The sequence below is a fragment of the Eleutherodactylus coqui genome, chromosome 3, assembly GCF_035609145.1.
Source record: "Eleutherodactylus coqui strain aEleCoq1 chromosome 3, aEleCoq1.hap1, whole genome shotgun sequence".
In the NCBI taxonomy this organism is placed as follows: Eukaryota; Metazoa; Chordata; class Amphibia; order Anura; family Eleutherodactylidae; genus Eleutherodactylus; species Eleutherodactylus coqui.
Window position 1 is genome coordinate 258,063,018 of NC_089839.1, and position 18,958 is coordinate 258,081,975.

The window sequence follows — 18,958 nt, forward strand, 5'->3', positions numbered from 1 at the left end:
GACAATTTTTACATATAACTGAGAATAGATTTATATCAAAGACCGCACTGTGCCATCAAGGTGTTGTTGCTGGTGGTAGTGGTGCTGCTCTCCTTCTCCTGCTTCCACCATGTTTTCTCCTTCTACTCTTCCCCAAAGGAAAAATATGTTAATATAGAATTACAGAGCTACAGCTCTTATTTTCCCACCAGTAACACACTCTTCCCTCAAGGTGCTATTGCTGGTGGTGGTGGTGGAACTGCTGCTACTCTTCTTCTCTTGCTTTTTGCCATGTTTCCTTTTTCTTCTTCCAAAAAGAGCACTTTCTAAAGCACAAGAAACAGCTGCAGCTCTACAGCTGTTCCTTGGAGAAGACCCATGCTTGGTTATTCTGTTCACCAGGTAGAATTTGTCCTTTGCAAACTTTATTACAATGTTTTCTTAAACAAGCAGCACACCCGGTGTCCTACGTAGCATCATTTTTGGTAGCTCTAAATCTTTTCCTTGGAGCAGGCCCATGCTTGAGTTTTGTCTTCACCTGGTAGAATTTCTCATTGTAAAATTGATTACGTTGATTTTAAAACAAGCAGCAAACTTGCTGTTTTCCTATGCACAATTCATAATCTAGGAGACCCTATGTGAGCCTTCTTTTATTTTCAGTGGCACCCCTGTACTATACCACTGTACATTAATTTGACCAATTTTGGGGAGAAGTACAGTATTCCCCAGATGTGTAGCTGTATTGCAATGTAATTTAGGGGACTTTGGCTGCATTGAAGACCTTCTGTAGGGTGAATCAGTGAACACAATTTTTTCTCCCATAGACTTTAATGGCAGTTGGAATTGAGCATCCTAATTCATGATGATTTTTGCAAAATCGATCTGATACCAACACAAATCGATTATTCCACTAATCTTTCATCCTCGTTCTAACCAATGGCATCAAAATGCTTTAGGGCTTATTTCCACAAGCCCGTGCATAAAATTGCGTGGGTCTTCTGCGCAGTTTTACACGTTCACAGCCCCATCGTTCTTCCGGCAGAGAGCCGGCAAAGACTGTGTATGGACTGAGCATAGACTCAGAAACCACGTAATCTTGTAGATATGATAGCTTTTAATGGCTAACAAAAATACATGATGTTATTGCAAGCTTCAAAACCAACGCAGGGTTCTTCTGATTTTAAGCCTGAAGAAGAACCCTGCGTTGGTTCGGAAGCTCGCTATAACATCATGTATTTTTGTCAGCCATTAAAAAGTATCATAGCTACAAGATTACTTGGTTTCTCTTGCTGGGAACAATCACACGCATGTAGGATGCATTAAAAAAAACACCAGTTGACATTAGCCCTTATCCCTGACACATCGCTCTGCCAATGGTTGACTATACTGAAGATTGCTACATTGGGATCAGACCAGTGAAATCCAAATTTCCTTGTAAGAGTCCATGGTCAAGAAAAGAAGGATTTCTTTGACCTTGCACCTCACTTTTGCCAGCATCTATGCTGATTACAGTCATAGTTCTGTTTTTCAAGATATGCCAGTCTAACATCTAGGTCCATTAAACACTTGAAAGTTCAGAAGTGATTGAAGTCCTTTATCTCATTGATATTGCACTCACAAAATCTCAGAAAGATACGTTATGTCAGTTATTTAGCAGAGATTTTACACTGGCGTGTTCATTCGTGACTTTTTTTTTATCCTGCAGTGTGATTTGTTTTGTTGATTATGGGAAACAAATCATGACAATAAAATCACAGAGAAGGAAATAATTGAAAATTCACAGAAAGTGACCGTACTTCCTGGTATACTGATACAAAAATAAATGGGCATACCAGATTCCTCAACATGCAGCCAGGCAAATTGCTATATGGAAGAGCTTGCACAGATGCAAAATACTGACGGACAGAAACTCACATGCCCACATACAGTTTAAATAGAGTCACTACTCCCCTCCTGGTCCCCTGTGGTCTGCAGTTTAGAATCAAACCATGGTCTGCCTGTTCAGGATTCCTGCTTTAGTATTCACATTATTACAAATCAAATATTAAGTGTTCCTTAGAATAGCACAGAAATACAAGTATATACAGAGATATGAGGAGGAGTTGATCTTTGACGGTCAATGATACCAGAGATGGGAAAAGACTAATAAAAAGATAAGTAGCCCTACTGCAAAAATCCTGCAACAGGAAGTACAAGCAAGGGGATTTTTTCCCCCAAAGCTTTATTGATTTACCCACATGTTACAACAGATACTGGAAATGGTACCTGTTCACTTTTATCCACCTGGGGGCATTTTGCAACATATTGGCTGATACTTCCTGCAGCTCTTCAACAGTGCTACTGTGGATAGTGTTTGTGATGTTTCCTTGAGTTCATCCAGGGTATGCGAATTATTGGCATACAGTTGCTGCTTTAAATTTCCTTATAGATAAAAACTACATGTTGACAAGTCCAGGAAACATGGTGGCCATAACCCTTTGCTAGCAGATGGAGACCTTGATTTTTTCATGTTTGCAACAGACCTGGTTTGGTGCTATTTCTGAATCAGGCTCTGAATACAATGTTTAGTACGTGGTTTTGTAACTGAGTGCTTGTCAATGAAGGCCTCTTGCGCTGATGCGCCCATGTGACTAAGCCCTTAGACTGCTCAGGTAAAACAAAACGGCCTCCTCCAAAGAGCATGGTACCGCGATCAGAGGTGAGGTACTTTTCTGTGGCCCACCCTTTATATCTTTTTTGTATGTCTTATATATGTCAACCTACATCAAGGGGATTCAATGATTAAAAAGGGTCTACTATTCTTAGAGAAACAGCATCCCATTTTTCCATAGATACTGTGTGGTGTTGTATCTCAGCATTATTTAAGTAATTGGGTGGAGTTCCAATATCACCCACCACCAATTGACAGATGTGCTGCAGACCTTTTTTTTTTTAATACTGGACAACCCCTTTAAGTAATACATGTTTATTAACAAGATATTTCCAAATTTTGATTAATAACTAAAATTGCATTTCCTAATGGTTATGTCTTGCTTTTTACCAGGCCTATAACATTCTGATAATATGCGGTTACAGATTTTCTTGATACTTTCCACTCCCAATTTCCACTACTATTTTATTTCTACAATGTGATGAAAATAGATGGAAATCTTTCATTCTATTTTTATCTTTGTCAATCTTATTTCTCCTTACACATTTTTCTTTTAATATGTATAAAATAATAAATTAAATATATGCTTATTTACAATTTTGGCACCTACTCAATTGGTGTCTCATGGACAGTGTAGTAGTATAATGCGTCATTTAGAATCCCGGGAACTTTAAGAGAATGCTATTTCAGTCCCGAAAATTGTACAGCATTGACATGTTGTCAGAATGTCATCTTTTTCTGCTATAACTTGACTTGTTTTTCTTTCTTTATTCCACTGGTTGGCACACGGTGCTTCTTTCTAGACCGTTAGGATGAAATTATACATAAAGCATTAATTAGAACTACAAAAAAATTCAACCTTCATTCAAGGTTCTCAATGGGATATCAAATAAAGATGCACTGGCAACCAAGGAGAGGTCAACATTTTAATTGTTAAACTTTAACAATTAATTTGGTGCCTTTTGAAATGGAAAAAAGAGCAAAAGCCCCGAGTATAAAATCGTTGTTAAAAGGCTAAGTATTTTTACAGTGAGTGACAGTCGATGTCTTCTAGTACTGACTTTTCCCAGAGCTCTGTAAATGTCACTGTTCCCTAAGCTTTTAAGGCCACTTTTTCTCCAAGTCCAAATTAATAAAATGAAGTCTGTTCACTCAGTACATTTGGCTCTCTCGCACAGTAGGTAACCTATAAAAAAATGTTTCAAAAATATTGTGCTAATACTAGGTGCCTACAGACAGCTCGAAATGGAGATGAAGGAAGATTATTGTCCCGACCACCTTGTTATAGTCTAATATGCCTTTTAAATTGAGTTTCATTATGTGACATTATGACGAAATACTGAATTTTTAAGGCGAGTTTTCATTGTCTTGGTTAATATGCCACAAAATGTTAATGCGAACATTCTGCTCTCTTTCATTTTAGAGCTCATAACAGTTCTTTAAAAACAGATCTCAATAATATTATGAACATAAGACAGTTAAGAATTGTATTTATGGTGCTTTATACTTTCGTGATATATTTTTTTAAATTAAGTTTTTATTGTCTTTTATCTTTTTAAAATGGGTTGAGTTTGGACATTTATACAGTAGGTTCAGTTCACACTAATGCTATGGTTTCCGTTTGTATCAGAGTCATTACAGCGATGCCAGATATGTCTTCAAATACATACAGATCTGGCACCATTGATAACAATATTCATTGTTGTTTCAGTATTTTTGACTACAAGAAAAGCGCTGCAGGCTGACCTCTTCTTTTTATCCAAAATACCATAAACCTTGACGGTAAGTTGATGACAGAAATATGAAAATCTTTAGCCAGAAGACGTTGCACCTGATATTTGGCGGTGCAGGAAATACCCATGAATTCATGAATGGGTGAGTGCTGCCTCTTATTGGCTCAGCGCAGGGACCAATCAGGGGCAGCTCTCACTCACACCTATTCATGAATTCATGAATGGGTGTGAGTGAGAGCTGCCTCTGATTGGTCAGGCTGTGACCAATCAGAGGCAGCTCATTCAGCAGGCGGGGATTTTAAATCCCCGGCTGCTGAATACTAGAGAGAGCAGTTCCGGAGAACTGCCGCCGGCCGCGGCTGTACTCCATCTGCTGGGACAAGGTGAGTATATTTTTTATTTTTATTTTTACACATTTCTTGATCAATTGACCGTTTGAGCGATAATGGTTGCGTTTAAATGCGCTGTCATCGTGCACTGCTACTTGATCGCTAAATTCAAGCCAGCCTAAAAATCATCATGCGGTCTTATCAGGACCGCACGCTGAGTTCTCTGCGGGTAGTGCTGATAGCATTGTTCCAGCTATTTAACCCGTCGGAGAATAAAGGAGCTGAATGGAGATTAGAGTCCTCCGGCTATTAACTGTATTCCACTAAAGGCTTCATTTGCATGCTAATAAGCTATTAAGTAGCTGAGTAGCTACTGAATAGTTTATGCAAAATGATCGCTCAAAGCTGTCACTCAAACTGTCGTTTAAGCGATTTTTGAGCGATCATCGCTTCATGTAAATGGGCCTTTAAGCACTTACTTGTTCTCATAAAAGCTAAATACTTTATTTAATGCATTTTAAAAGCAGGGGAAACAAAACGTTGTTGGATTGAACTTATGTGTTTTGCATTTTTCTTCGTTCGAAAAGTGTAAGTTCAGTTTTTTGTTCTCTATTTTTAATGACGCAATAAATCAAGTATGTTGCTTTTATGAAAAGAGGCGAGCGGTGGAGACTTTGGGCCGTTTTACATTGAACGGTTATTGTTCAGTTTATCGCTGGATCATGCAAAACTATACGAAAATAATTTAGTGTAAAATCTGCCCGTTACTGAACCACAAATGATATTTTGCACACATATCATTCGTCATTCAATTTAGTCAGGCATAAAAATCAAACAACGATTGGTCTGTGTAAACAGGTAGTTTTTCCTTTATCAACGACTGCCTGTTTATTCTGAATGGAGGGGGGCAGCTGGACGCAATCTCTTGGGTGCTCTGTCTCTATACAGTGAACGATTATCACTCCTGTGTGAAAGCATTGTGATGACAGTCAGGCACTTCAATGCCTGACAGTTGTATCATGTAAGATGACCCTTTTACCCTTATTAAGGGTGGCTTCACATGAGCGTATATTTTGTGCGTGCATATGCGCGCACAAAAACACACGTTTATTAGCCCCAATGCATTCCCTATGGTGCGTGCACATGTCCATGCTTTCCAGGCGTGTGCCTGCAAAGATAGGTCATGCGTGCACCATAGTGAATGCACGCATTGTTTTCAATGGAGCCGCGGCTGCTGCCAGCGACTCTATTGAAGACAATGATCTGCAGGCACCCCTGCATTGTTTTTCATGGAAGGGCTTTACATATAAGTCCTTCCCTGAAAAACTAAAATTTTAGTGTAAAAAAAATAAAGAAAGGAAAAACTTACCTGTACGCTGCTGCCGTGTCCCCCGCGGGGATGAGGAAAACATCTGCCGCATGCGGCAGATGTTTCCTTCATCCCCTCTAGTAAAAAGGATTCCCTGCTGCTCAATCTGCCACATCTGTGACAGATGCAGCAGAGGAATTCTTCATTCCCTAATGCAGCTGTCACCCCGTCATTGGATTTCAGGGAAGGGCAGCGACGGACAGGTAAGGTTTTTTTTTTACACTAAAATGTTTGTCTTTTAGGGAAGAGCTTATATGTAAAGCCCTTCCCTGAAAAACAATGCAGGGGTGCCGGCAGACCATTGTCTTCAATGGATCCGCCAGCAGCAGCTGCGGCTCCATTGAAGGCAATGCACGGACCTGCATTTATGCGTGTTTTTGCACGTACATGGGTGCACCCTTATGTACGCACAAAAACACGCTTGTGTGAAGCCACCCTTACCCTTCATATGGTAAAACGATAACACCTGTGAACTGAGCCAGAGCATATTTATTTCAAGACATGACTTGTTTAGATACATCAAGGTGATACTGTAATCAGTGCCACATCTGAAATTAATATAATATTACATGTTTGGGGTAATTTATAAATTATGGCACAGATTTGATTTAGTTTTTGTTGGCTTGGTTAAAAGGAATGTTTGAGCCACCACAACTTTATATAATGGATATACACTATATGGACAAAAGTATTTGGATACTGCATGTTTTTCAGAAAAAGTGCTTTATTATTCTATTTAGTAACATGTCGGCCCTCCTTTTGCTGTATTACCATGGCAACAAGTTCTCTGTAAGTCTGGGCAGGAATCGTGCAAGTCTGTGAGAAGAGATTGTTGTGAAGATGGGCGTGGTGGCGGTGTCGTACCCGTCACTCCAGTTCACCCCACAAGTGCTCAATCAGATCAATGAATAGTTATTACAAAATGAACAGCTTTTTATTTCACCCATGCCCTTCCCAGCATACCGTTCGGCAAACTCAGTATTTGCATGTTTGCTGATTTTCTGCGGTGTCCCAATACTTTTGTCCATATAGTGTAGCATGTATTACAGCAAGTTATGATTAAATATCTTAGATTTTAACCATAGTTATAAGTATACCAGTTTTCAAATTGGACCATTATTGGCGCTCCACAACTAAACAAAATAAAATGGGCAAAATTCTATTCAATAAAAGGCAAAAAGAAATACAAATTCCCCCTCAAAATGTCATTTTTAGTTAATGGTATAACCATTTTAGGCTGCAATTCATTGCACTTGGTGATACAACAGAATAATTTTAAGCAACTAAGTTGAAATTTTACTCGGGGTCAAAAGTAATATCAGGTGTATTTCCTGTATATTTGAAATGATCTATAATTTATAGATAAATGTAACTGAATGCCAAGTTATAACTATAAATGAATTATAACCCTTTTAGTGAATTGCTGGAGGTCATAAGAGAACATAGAAAATCTACATTTTGGTGATGGGTCACAGCCCAACATTTCAGCACCTGTTTAGAGAATACTTGATCTTTTCAGGTCCACATCATATGTCATCTATCAATACAAAAGTATCCAACAAGTAAAAGAGGCTGATAAAAAGTGAGGCTTTTACTATTTGAGAGTTTTCCAAGATGTACCTAGCTGGTATTTACCCATTTATATTGAGCACATATTTTGCAGTGTTGTTCAAACATTATCATCACTTACACTGGTCCCCGTCTCTATTGGGACTCACAACTTAATATCCAAATCAACCTATTAGTATATTTTTTGCTGAGTGGGCAGAAACTGGAGGACACAGAGGAAACACATGCAAATACGGGGGAGAACATGAAGATATTACCTTTGGTTGGATTTAAACCCAAGTTCCCAGTGCCATCTGTCTGTAGCTTCCTCCCTGTGCTGTGATCAACCAATGAGATATCTCTTTGTTTCTACTACTCATCCTCTCTCACAAGCATATGAAGAAAAGCTGCAGCTGCATCTTCCACCTCCCCCAACCTCTAAGGCCTCATGTCCACGGGCAAAAGAAGAATTAAAATCCGCAGCAGATTTTAACTCTTCTCCTGCCCGCGGATCCGCACCCCATAGGGATGCATTGACCACCCGCGGGTAGATAAATACCCGCGGATGGTCAATAAAAGTGATTTTAAAAAAATGGAGCATGAAAAAATCTGGACCATGCTCCATTTTCGTGCGGGTCTCCCGCGGGGACGGCTCCCGCGGGCTTCTATTGAAGCCTATGGAAGCCGTCCGGATGCACAGGAGACAAAAATCAGATTTTACTCACACGCTCCGGTTCTTCTCTTCCCCGCGGCGCCATCTTCTCTCAGTCGCGGCCGGATTATTTTGCTTCAGGTCGGCGCATGCGCGGGGCTCGTCACTGACGTCATCCTGCGCATCCGCCGGGCTGAAGAAAGAAGATCCGGCCACGACGCAGAGAAGATGACGCGGCAGCGAAGCAAGGATCCGGAGCGTGCAGGAGGTAAGTTTATTCTGATTTATTCTTATTTTCAGCCCTCATGTCCGCGGGGCAGGAGGGACCCGCTGCAGATTCTCCATGGAGAATCCGTAGCGGGCCTGATTTTCCCCGTGGACATGAGGCCTAAGTCTTGTAGTTACTATACAGTAAAATTATAGGCCACTTTTGGGGGGAAGAAGAGATGAAAGGGGTTTCTAAACATCTACATACAATCTACAGGCAGGTAAGGGGAGCTAAAAACTACTAGAAAGTAAGAAAGATACTGCTCTTCCCTAATAAAATATGTCACAAAGATGTATTAAGATTTATTACTGATTTATGCCACATTTGAAATTATACATATGGTTTAAGGCATGGTAGGTGATTACAAGTAGACATTAGCAACCTTTTTCAGTAGATGCTGAAAGCCTGAAGTCACCAGTACAAGAAAATTGTGAGATGCTAGTTAATTACTACTGCAATTAATAATTAAAATCAAAATATGTAATTGGCTCTAAGGGAAGCTTATATTTGCATTGTGACATTATAGGAAAATTACTTTGACTAGCACTCCATATGCTCGCCTTAATCTAAAATGCGCTGCAGTGATATGGACCTGCATGAGAAAGCCAAATCTTTGCATAGATCGCATAGATTTGTACTATAATTCATATTAATTTCTGCCATAAATGAATGTAAATGAAGCGACAGCGCTCTGAAATAATGATATTAACGTATATCTAGTGTCTATACGTATTATTAGTGAGTGAAAATGGAACTCACCTTGCGTATGCGGTCCTACCCACTATTTGGGCTCATCGCAAACCTTTATGGCATCCCAAAGACTTTACTTTTCAGTCCGAGTACTTTCTATATCCCTCTCGGGTGGAGAGCAAGCAGGCCAAAACACCATAATGACTTCAGACACAAGAAAAAGTATTCCTCATCCAGGAGCTTCAGTCAGAGTTTCATTCTTCCCAATATTGGGCAGGTACAAAGGTTTCAATAGATGTATACAAATGCAACGTGTTTCGGGGCTGAGCACGGAGCCTTGTGCAGCCCCAAATTGCGTTGCATTTGTCTACATCTATTGAAACCTTTGTACCTGCCCAATATTGGGAAGAATAAAACTCTGACTAAAGCTCCTGGATAAGAATTACTTTTGCTTTCGTCTGAAGTTGTTCTGGGTGGTCTCAAGGCGGGAGACCTCCCTCCATCAGTAAGTTTCATCCTTTTCATCAATTGTACTATACCCTGTGATCATAAGACCAATTTTTTCTACTCTCTACTTGCGTTTCTGCCATAAATTATAGTAAATTTGTCAGGCTCTGGGTGGCCCAGCTCCCCTTTTGTAAAGCCCTGCCCACTTTTTGAAAAAAGTGTTAAGAACTGTGAAAAAAGAGCAAAAAGTGCAAATTTTTGCAATAGTATGAAATACATAAAATTTTGCACCTTTTTGCTTTTTCACTGTCCTTATTACATTTCCCCATTGTGTATCCTTCAACTCATTCCAAAACAAAGTTTTCATTGTGAAGCATCCAATTAAAGCTGTTACCTGCTGCGAATGGAACAAAAGCATTTTTTTGTTTATTAATCATGGTCCAATCAGATTGCTTCTTCAAAGACAGCAGAATGACTTACCTAATTTTCTTTCCATCATAGCTTTTTAAATTGAGTTTCAGGAACAGGTGGGCATCAAGGAGGCCATTTAGAAGTTGGTTAAGAGACTTTGTGTAGCATTTCCAGAACATATTATAGAAGACGAATTGGGCTATGCCACTGATCTGTAAATTGCTAGAATGTAAAGAATGCATGTATTAATGTTTATATATACCATATGCTAATACAAAATCCTCATAATATTTATGGTTTATATTAAATAATTAACAAAAATGCTGCGGAAAAACTTTATGTATAATTGTTGGCCATTCATTTTTAAGTATTAAAAAAAGCACTTCCTATAAACCTGGAACATGGAATGCATGGGCTGATTTTCAAAGTGGGTTCGTAAAAAGTAAATTTCCAATTTTTACATTTGTGATGTTAAAAAACAGTCATGATGAAATAATTATGAAAACATTTCCAAGCCAACATATCCCCCCCTTCTTTCTTAAGATTTTCTACTTGCTGTTCTCATGGGATGCATTCAAGGAAAAATCTACTATGGTTGTAAAGTATCAAAGGGTTTTTGTGGTTTGAGAAAACCACATGTATTGATTTTTTTGTATAATCTGAACTTTACAGTGACTTAACTACTGAGCAACAACTGCAACCATGGTGGGCAGGGGGCTACTTCCAATTCTACACTTATACATGATTTGAATTTACAAAACACTGCTTGCTGATGCAATCACACCTGCCAATAGAGAACACTCTTGGAAACATATTTACTTCCATCTATTCCTAAAAACAAGGGACAGGGATGTAAGGACAATTATTTTGATTTTTACTTGATATGTAATGTATACTTTTCTTTTACTGCATTTTCATCGTGGCAACTTACATTGTAATTTACAATGTTGTAAGTTTAGATTTTTTTCTCCATATAAACAATTCACCGTACATTATTTTAGCATATTTATATATATTATGTGTTGACAGTACATGCCCCTGATCCTCAGTGCTGGGACTGAATTGAATATTCACCTTATGGGGCCTTATAGGCTACTGAAATACTACATTTGCAGATATCATGTGAAGTTCCCATCATATTTTATCCTTCGAATTTCCTTTAAATTCTCATCAGGTGGTTTTGACAACCACCATGCTTGCACACATATGTAGATTGTTTTACCCATCAAGTTTGAAAGTCAATGACTTCTTCGTGAAAACTTTTTGGAAAAGAGCCTCATAGTATGGTAGAGTATGGGGTAATGGGCTTCACTTGTCAAAATTGCAAAAAACAAGCAAATGGGCTTTGCACCAATCATACTACAGATTTTATTTTGCAAAATAACTCATTAATCAATCAGAATATATCTTCCAATTGGTTCTTCCTTACAAATTTGTCATCTTATAGGGTTAGGATTGTCTTCATACAATGCAACCATATTGCAGAACAAAGACAGGATCTAACAAAAATACGTGAACACAGACTAATAAAGCCCTTCTGATTACATGGTAGCATCACAACCTGCATATCTGAACCACTACTATTTTAATAGTCTTTAGTAAACCAAAACAGTAGAACGCTGTTTCGGGTCAAACTCCTAAAAGTTCGGTTTAGTGCAAACCTGAACCTTGAGCAATACCTCTCAGCTGAACCCAATAAAATTCTTCTCCTCCTCCTTTCTTCTTCTTTTTCTGCCTTCTTCTTTTAGAAAGGCGGAAAAACAAGACACAAAAAGGAAAAATAGAAGAATAAAAAAGAAGAAAAGATAGAAAATCGCTTATCTTTTTTCTTCTTTTCCTTCTTCCTTTACCACCTTCTTCTCTTTTCTTCATTTGTCCTGTATCCTTATTTTTCTTCCTTAACTTTGCCTTAAAAACGGCTCAAAAGTACTTAGATACACTCCTATGTGACCTAAGTCATGGCGGTTAGACAGCACTATGTACCAGTTTTAGGGGTGAAGTTTCAAGCCAAACTTTTTGCCAAAATTCAGCAAAGAAGCCGAACTGAGCTTTTAAAAGGTTCACTCACCACAAATTTTTAATACATGGGAATCCTATGAAATACTGTATATGTATTACACTAGTATATTTCATTACATTGGTTTCCTATGATGTGTTCACATGTCTTACAGGCGTGCAAATGCGCGCACCTGCAAAAGATAGGACGTGCATGTACAGTATTGATCCATGGTGCATGTAAATATTCCCCACGGGGAGTCCCCTTGTCACTGAACACTGTGACAGCACTGTCACAGTGTTCAGTAATGATGGCACTCCCAGCAGGGAGTAAAGACAGCTGTGACAGCTGTGGCAGAGGATTCCATTAAAAGCAATGAGCTGCCGGCAAACCCCATTTTCAATGAAGGGCCGAGCACTATCTGTGAATTGCTGAGCATTGTGACCAATCAGAGGCAGCACTTAGCTGTCATTCAATGAATGGCTGAGCACTGCCTGCGATTGGCTGAGCGCTCAGCCAAATCACACATAACCCTTTCAGCAGGCAGTAATTTTAAATCCCCACCTGCTGAAAGAGCTTCAGAGCAGTGCAGGGAGACCAAGTGGCTAGACACGCCTGAGCCCTGACAGTGCTGGAGAGGCGAGTATATATATTTTTTTATTTTTTACACAAGCTAGGGATGATTTTCAGGGAAGAGCTTACATTTAAAGCCCTTCCTTGAAAATCACTGCAGGGGTTGCTGGCAGCCCATTCCTTTCAATGGGGCCGCCGGCAGCATCAGTGGCCCCATTGAAAGCAATGGGCATGGACTTTAATTCATGCATATTTTGGCACGTCCGTGGACACGCACTTTTGTGCACACATATGGGCGCACGAATACACGCTCATCTGAATGAGGCCTTAGTCTGTATGCTTTGATTTACGAATATGCTTTTACAGCAGCACTTTTTGCATCAGTTGCTTAACCCATTCGACATTGACCTCCATGGGAAAGTAGTACGATAACATCTAATTTTTTTAATGTTTGCTTTCAACAAGTCAGTGGAGAACTGATTAGACTATTGATGGTGCATTAAAAATAGTAGTCTGAGGGCTCCGTCAGATGAGTGGATCTTCGTGCGTTTCTCAGCGCGGGAAAAAAAGGCACTGCATGCAGAAAGAATCTGCATGACCACGTCCATTGCCACCCATATGTTCTCTCTTTTGTAGGTGCAAATCTTTTCCCGCAAAGGCAGTGCGTTTTTTTTCTGCGCAGAAAAATTCGCGAATATCCGCTTGTCTGACTGAGCCCTGAATGCTACCTAACTCTGATAAGTGGTTGGGTACTTTAAAATACTATATTATGGTACTTCTAAATAATTGGTCTGATTCTTCATACAGTGATTTATTGCCTATGCATTTGTTCCAATCAGAGGATTCCGTTTCCTGTCACTGTTGCAAACTGCAGTAATTGCAAATACCAGCTTGGGGAAGGCATGTTTGCCCAAACATCATTGTTTTAACCCTTTCCAATCCACTGTCTGATGTCTAAAGACAATCTGATTGAAGGCTGTACTGCTCCGATGTCGGAAGATGTCCGGCAGGGTATTCTTACTGCATATTACTGGAAGCTCTGTTGTCGGGGGCCTCTCCAGCATGTCACATACCGCAGTACTGGCTCTAGCCAGCAGATGGCGGCATTGTATAATGGCTGAAAGAGAAAGCCCCCTAGGAAACCCTTCATCCAAAATTGGATTGCAAAGGGTTAATGCTTTTGTGCTCCATTATAAAACTTGATTCTACATTGGTGGTGCCTTGGACTAGTTTGCATGTTAGAAACCCCAGGATTAGGACCAATGAGACAATTCTATTCCTTACCCCCAAATATATTGTATAATTACTGACTAGTGAAAAAAATGATACTTTTAAAACATCACATGATCCTATGATTTATTTTTTTGTATTGCTCCTATGCTTATTTCATTGTGCAAATTCTGGATACCTGTTCTATAGGGATTGCTATCTTGTTGTGATCTCCAGTGAGCCAGAGGAAATCTTATTTGCATGTTATCTTATTTATAGCATACCACATAATATAAAATGAAAGAAATGTGGTTCAATCAACACAAGATATTGGACTGACCTCAAGGCTTTTCAAGGCCACAGACAGGCAAGGTTTTTAACTTATCTCCATATGTGTCCAATTTGCAGCTCTAAATCATGTAATTTTCTCTATTACCAAAGGGGGTACGTTATCAAAAAATTAAAAATAATATTTATGTTCCGTATGACATCCTCTGACTGTAATGTTTCATGAACTGTAAATTGCAGTTATAATTCTGGTGAAGAAGAATGATTTGTTAGTATGATGTCAATTCCTGATAAATATGTTCCATTTGCTCTTGTTTCTCTACATGTCAACCTTTGAAACTCAAAAAATGAACCTGTTAAAAGGAAATTTTCTGAAATGATTGCATGCGTTCAAATAGAAATGCAACATTGTGTGGTGTTCGGTTTATAGGGATCGTGCCGCATTTCATTTCACTTGTTTAATTTATGCATGTATTGTCCCAATTTTTTTTTTTTTTCCCTTTGTGAACAAATGTTTTTCAAATATAATACAAATACTGTATTTCCCAAAACATTTTCAGGTCTCATATTCATAGACGCTTGTTAAGAATTTGATGAGAATATATACAAAAACTGTGTGCAAGAGCGTTTTTGAGGTGTTGAGTTTTCATTTTGGAAAAAAAAAAATCAATATCCTAATAATATGTTATTAAAGAAACCCAGGAGATATATATATATATATATATATATATATATATATATATATATATATATATATATATATTTGCAAAGTAAAAACTCAGCAGATCAGGAATACTTTTTTGATGTATTTGTATATGCACATTTTTGCAGTATGCCACAGTCAGATCATCACTTGGCTGCATTGTAAAAGCATGCTCAATTCTGATTTCTGCAAGGATAGACTTGTTATCTCCCTCTTTTCCCTTCACTAGCATCTGTTGAGGTGGACATTTGAAAATGGCTCCTGAAAACACTAATGTGAATAATTAAAGAGGTTGTGCCAAGATGGCATCCCTTGTCATAGACCAGGGTTCCCTGCTTGAGACCCCCACTCTAAGGCCAGAACTGAGAGCCGGTCTGTAAGTGCAGCTCCCATTCAGGCAGTATAAGTGCAGTCCTTGTAATTAGCAACCAATGTTAATGTCTATGCTGTAATACTACATTTTCCCTGTAGCCGTTGCTTCAGGGGAAATGTCTTGCTGTTGTGGCGGCTCTACACCCTGAAAATCAGCCGCTTGGTAGGAGTGTCAAGAGAAGGATCCAGGCTAATCAGCTGATCACCTTGGCCTTGCATTCTAAAAGCATGTTATTGTTTAGGGCGAAGTCAGATGAGGGTTTTTTTTGTGCGCGCCTATGAGCGCAAAAAAAGCCAGTTTGATAGAACCATTGGTTTCCTATGTAGTGTTCACATTTCTGCCTTTTACAGGCACAAAATACTCGCACCTGCAGAAGATAGGACATCCATGTAGCGACAAGGTCTGTGCTGCATGTAAAATATCCCTGCGGGGAGTCCCCTCATCACTGAACACTGGGACAGCACTGTCACAGTGTTCAGTGACAAGGGGACTCCCTGCAGGGATGAAGGAATTCCCTGCCAGAGTTGTCATGATCATGATCTTCCCCCATTGCTTTCAATGTGGCCGGCGCTGCAGACGGCCTCATTGAAAGCAATGGGATGCAGGCAACCCCCGCAGTGATTTTTCGGGGAAGGGCTTAAAATATAAGCCCTTCCCAGAAAATCATCCTAGCTGGTGTAAAAAATATATACATCACTTTCCGCTGCTGTCGGGCTCTGGCGCGTGTTCGCTCTTCAATGCCAGCACTGCTCTGAAGCACTTTCTGGTAGCCGGGGATTTAAAAATCCCCGCCTCCAGAAAGTGCTGTTCTGATTGGCGAATGAATTCAATGAATGGCTGAGCGCTGCCTATGATTGGCTGAGTGCTCATCCAATCAGACCTGCACTTTCTGGAAGCAGGGATTTTTAAATCCCCGGCTACCAGAAAGTGCTTCAGGGCAGTGCCGGCAAGGAAGAGAGAATACGCACCGGAGCCCCGCCAGTGACGGAAGGTGATGTATATGATTTTCAGGGAAGGCCTTATATTTCCAGCCCTTCCTCGAAATCACTGCGGGGGTTGCCTGCATCCCATTACTGTCAATAGGGCCGGCTGCTGTAGCGCTGGCCCCATTGAAAGCAATGGGCATGGAGCTTCGGTCATGCGCATTTTTAACATGTGCATAGGTGAGCAAAAAACAATGTTCTTATGACTGAGCCCTTAGTGTTGAGCAAAACAGTGGAACCCTGTTTTGAGTCGTATGTTTGTCACAGGTGGTGGTGCGACGTAGGTTCAGGATGGTGCAGCAATTGACAGAGGCAGCAAATTTTATTCCCTCAAAAATAACTTAACTTTGCTGAACATTAGGTGAATGGCCATATTTATTCTCCATAGGAGGGTGTGAGTACTCTAAGGTTACATAATAAACTTGTGGTCTGAACTTTCTTTAGGTGACAATACTCTGTATATATCAACTGTGATTCAAAAAGTACTTTCCCTCCATATGGCATCTTCAACCAACATATACATTGACTTGTTATCTCCTCCTCGTAGCCTCTTCCTGGCAGCAGCAAGACACATGACTTTCCACGTAACTAGCAGCATCTTTTGCAACTTCTCATGCCTACAGTATAACCATTACATACATCATTCTTGGCCTTAGGCCCCCGACCTCAAAGCACTTTGTAGGAGAAGCATCCTTACACATAGTATGTTTTATCACATCAGAGATGTCACTTCATTATCAGTGTCATCCCATCATAATTGTGGCTGAACTCCCGTGTCAGATAAAACGCTACATTTTACCTTCTACATCATATGTCTTGCTGTGCCATTACAATCCTTTTAACCATCATAAACATCACACATCACTACATGCATATTGCATCATAAAATTAACCCGTCGATTACCTTGCAAGGCCTTGCGTAAACCACTGGCGCCATACTTAGCCTTTAACACGAGCATTAACACAATCCCAGAGGGTTGATGCTCCCCAACATCTTGGCCAGGGATTTTACAGAAGTGCATCTCAGGGGAACGGGTCCACTTACAAATATTCCCAGTGACATGAACTGGATCTTTTTTCACAGTGTTGATCTCTTTGGCACAGCTGCCATGATGTAAGGCTGCTGCAGGGATGAAGACTCCCTCTCCTCCCACATGCTGTGGGTCGCTTCACCCCAAGAGTCTTGTCGGTCTTCCACCTGGGTGGCTTTTTGGCTCCAGGTCTTCAGGGCCTGTTCTGGTCCAGTCACTCGACTCTCCATCAGCTCCCCAACTTGGGGAAACAGCCTCTCTGTTGCTTTCTGAAATAGGCCTCCGCTACTTTAAGCCAAGTCCACTACTAAGTTGGCTGTTGCTGTGTTACTACCTCACACACTGAGTTGTGATGTAGCTCTGTAAGCTGTTATACTGTACCCTTAAGGTGCCTGGAACAGTCCCAAGAGTGAGTAAATGTATTTTTTGCCTCATGTCTGCGGGCACGGCAGGAATCCGCAGCGGATTAACACACTCAGAATCCGTGCGTGCCCGTAGACATGAGGCTTAATTGGTGAACATTCAATGTGAGCCCCAATGGAGACAGAAAATATAAAGTGATGTAAAGTGCTGTGTAATATATAAATAATGGTGATTATTACGAAACGTACAAGGTCTACATAAAACTTCTCAGATTTGAATCTAGGACCCCAGCACTATAAGACAACAATGCTAACCACTGAGCCACCTTCTTTGCAACTTTTTTCTAAAATTTGGTAAACCAACAAAACTTTTCAAAAGTTTGCTCATCTCTATTGTTTGTATGCATTTACAGGAACAACAACAAAGGAACGGCACAACACATTGTTATATTGTGTGGAATACGAGTCAGTAGAGTTCACCGATGCTCTTTAATGAAATTTTTATTGTACCATAAAATGATTTAAACGCAAATAGTATACATGATTGTGCGTATTTCATTACCACATTATATATACTACTACATTTATATGCTGCAACACCTTTTCATTCCAATAAACAAATTTAACGTCCTATATGAATCCCTCATTTATTGTTGCACTAAGCTGTTCTCTCCATAGCCAAGCCCAGAACTTGGACTGTAGAGCAGTTCAGCTATTCCTCCCTTGTAAAAATGTCTTGTATAATCATCGAGAAAGCTTGTACAATACCCTGAGCATTTCTAATGCTGCTTGTTAGTGCTTACTTTGGACGGTGTTAACATCATTTCAAATATTCAGGCTGAATGAGACCTGATTTAAGTCCTTAGGAGAAGCTAAAAAGACTATTAACAAGCCTGGTCCATGGAAAACATCTGTTCAAGTCACACTGCTGTTTTTTTTATTAGTTCTCCAAATCTGTAACAAAGATGTTCTCCTGAGAGTTGGGAAAATAACCCCACAATGATGCACTGCGGTACAATTTTCTATACCTTGGTTAACCTGCAGATATGAAGTCATACATATTTATGAAAAGAGTACTAACTCAGAATACCACAAAATACAGCCCATATTATATATTTGCTTCATTTAAGTTTCCTTGTAATGTAATTTGGTGTAAAAGCCCTAAAACCTAACTGCTTAATAACATGTGAAATACACTGCCTTTTTCTTTCAAAGTCCCCCTTGTACGATTATTCCCAGCATGTGAAAGACGGAATTGTAAACAATTTGTGTTCCCTGCTTTTAATAAGCGATTTGACTTTAAGAAATGTTTTCCTGGAGATTATGTTGCAGAATATTCAATTTTTCATGCATTGATTGTGCTA